General features: G+C 42.2%; 1 non-coding gene across 1 annotated transcript; it reads right to left on the reverse strand.

Moving 5' to 3' along the window:
* Nucleotides 1–719: 719 nt before the first annotated feature.
* LOC111908609 (small nucleolar RNA R71) lies at nt 720–826 on the reverse strand. The gene has a single exon (XR_002855919.1). It is a non-coding gene; the product is annotated as a small nucleolar RNA R71 (small nucleolar RNA).
* Between the last annotated feature and the right edge of the window lie 1,931 nt (nt 827–2,757).

The raw sequence follows: 2,757 nt of genomic DNA on the forward strand, positions 1-2,757 counted from the left end.
TTTTTCTTCTTTTTACGCGTTTTTCTTGTTTTGTTTATAGTTGTTTCATGACCCGAGGATCTGATACACCTTTGGTCCCTCCTCTCGAAGACCTGGAATCCGCACTAAGGAGGAACAAAGGAAAAGCCGTTGGAGAATCCGTTTCTGCAAAGAATTTGCCATTAAAGAACCTCAAGTTTGTTTTCAGCAAGAAGAAGAGCAGCAAATCAAGAGCATCCAGTGCCTCTTTATCAATCAAATACCCGATTAAAGAAGACAACGAGTACGAGACCGAGGAAGAAGAAGAACTTACATACGAGCACAAATCCGATTTTGAGGACGAGTTAGGTATCAGTATGGCTAATATCGATGAAGTCCCCATGGGGGAATGGCAGAAGAGGATGCGCGATGACATTGGCCCTGGACTTGTGCAACCCGCAATTCCCGCTACTGCAACTTTCAAGCTAAAGGGCCATATGCTCGCTCGACTCAAGGACATTCCCTTCTATGGAAAAGACCACGAAGATGCTTACAAGCACTTAGATGAAGTAAATGATATGGCTGACTACTTCAATGTACCAAATGTGCCACGTGAGACCTAGCTACTTCGTATGCTTCCAGTCACATTCAAGGATGCTGCATAGTATTGGCTCAAGTCACTTCCCCCCGAGTCGGTCACCACATGGGCTAAGATGAAAGAGGAATTCATAGACCATTTTTGCCCGCCTTCGAAAATAGCCAAGTTTAAGAAAGCCATTGCCAACTTCGAGCAACAACCCGGATAGTCCCTTTATGAGGCGTGGGAGAGGTACAAAGGCCTTCTCAGAAATTGCCCACACCATGACCTTAATAGCCAACAAGAAGTCTCCATCTTTTATGATGGAGTCAATGTTACCACAAGGCAATTGGTCGACTCGCAAGGCCCACTCACAAAAAGGCACCCCTGGTAATCAAGGAATTAATTGAAGAATTGTCTAAGCATTCTAGAGAATACCATAACCCAAGAAATGAAGTAAGTCCGGGGGTAGTGAACTCGGCTAATGATGGCATGGCGGCGATGATGGCTAAGCTTGATAGTTTAGATAGAAGGATGACAAAAATGGATCAAACAATCCATGATATTCGAGTTAGATGCGAGAACTGTAGAAGACCTCATCTCACGAAGGATTGTGACTTGGATGAAAATGGAAACAAGAAGGCGCAAGTATTCTACTCAAGCGGAGATAGATACGACAAGAATTGGCAGAAACCAAAGAAGGAATGGCTCCCGTATGAAGAATATAAAAAGGCAAAGGAGGAGAAATACAAGCAGAAAAAGAAGGGATTCTATCAAAAGGAAGAACCGGTTGTGGAAAAGAGAGCCGACTTAGAAGAGATGTTCACAAGATTCATAGCCGTGTCCGAAAAAAGACACAATGATCATGATGCTGCAATACAAGAGACCATAAATATACTTAGGAATCAGCAAGCATCTATTCTCAACATTAAGAAACAGCTAGGACAACTTGCACATCAAGTGAATAAGAGAAGACCGGGTGAACTTCCAAGTAAAACCGAGAATAATCCAAGAATGGAGAATGTGAATGTTGTAACCTCCAGCTATGGAGAAATTTTCACTCCTATGACCCCTGCACAGAAGGTTTCCAAGGTGCATGCAGAAACGACAGAAAAATCGAGTTCAACTAAACCCGACTAGACTCGCCGAGTCCATGCCCTGATGACAAATCTGCTGTGTCCTTAAAGCCTTACAACCCTCCTTTACCATTCCCAATCAGAGCCATACCTGATGAGAAGGTTAAAGCATACAAAGCTTTCATGGAACATGTTAAAGCCCTTCAAGTCAACGTCCCATATGTGGAAACGATGCTTAAAACACCCAAATATATGAACTTGCTAAAGGGTCTCTTTGCTGCTAGAAAAGATTTGGCTGAAGTTGCGGAGATAGTAATGAGTGAGCTAGAAGATAAGAAGGGCGATCCGGGAAGCATCATAATTCTTTGTCAATTTGGAAATGTACTTGCTACTCAAGCGTTGACCGATTCGGGTGCAAGTATTAACTTAATGCCTTTTTCTTTCTTCAAGAAACTAAATTTACCGGTGCCAAGGCCTGTGAATATGAAGATCCATTTGGCAGATAAGACGCTTATTAGTCCACGAGGTGTTTGTGAAGATCTCCTCATTAAGGTGGATAAATTTATATTCCCCGTGGACTTTGTAGTACTTGATATGGAAGAAGACCTCGAAATTCCAATTATTTTGGGGAGATCATTTTTGAATACTGCATGTGCATTGATAGTTGTATGCGAGTGCACACTAACATTGAGGGTAGGAGATGAGTCAACAGTGTTTAAAGCTCTACCGGAGATTAAGCAAGAAGAAGGAAGAAAAGAAGAAGTTTCCTTCATTAATTTGGATGATGAAATACTACAAAAAGAACTTGCACTCTTGCAAGAAGAAGATCCAAGAAAGTTTTTGCTATCTTCTGGAGAAAATGATGATGTTGACAAAGACTTGGAGGAGATAGAGAAGATGCTGAAAGGAACCGATTCAGAAAACACAGTGGGATGTGAGGAATACGCTCTGACTCACCGAGTCGCTTTAACGGACTCGACTTGTCCAGTCGAAAATCTCAGCACCTTGGATGATTTTGATCTGCTTGTTACCAGCTCCCTGCATGTTCTGGACATGAAGATTTTCCCTAATTCTTTAGAAGATCAAGCAACAGAAGGAGGAATGGATGGTGATTTTCAACACGTTCATGTAGCATGTCTCGATACA

This window comes from Lactuca sativa, chromosome 4, assembly GCF_002870075.4.
Source record: "Lactuca sativa cultivar Salinas chromosome 4, Lsat_Salinas_v11, whole genome shotgun sequence".
Lineage (NCBI taxonomy): Eukaryota > Viridiplantae > Streptophyta > Magnoliopsida > Asterales > Asteraceae > Lactuca > Lactuca sativa.